The following is a 334-nucleotide window of genomic DNA, read 5'->3' on the forward strand; positions in this document are numbered from 1 at the left end:
AAATTTATGTATAAATAATTAAATTCAACAATTAAAACTTATTTTTAGATTTATTTTGTCAAATAAAAATATACATGAAAAAGTACAAAAATTTAAATAATTTTAAATTAAAATATAAATAATTTAATAATTATATTAAAATTTAAATTTAAATAATTTTAAATTAAAAAATATTGTATAAATATTACTAAAACAATATTTGAAAAGTTAATAATATTAATAATTACTTGAAAAATCTAACCTTTGATGCTATAAAAAATATTTTAATAATATTATAAGTTGTGTGCAATAACTGATAATAAAATATAATAAAATATAATATAAAAATAAGTTT

This window comes from Apis dorsata, unplaced genomic scaffold (assembly GCF_000469605.1).
Source record: "Apis dorsata unplaced genomic scaffold, Apis dorsata 1.3 scaffold_906, whole genome shotgun sequence".
Taxonomy (NCBI): domain Eukaryota; kingdom Metazoa; phylum Arthropoda; class Insecta; order Hymenoptera; family Apidae; genus Apis; species Apis dorsata.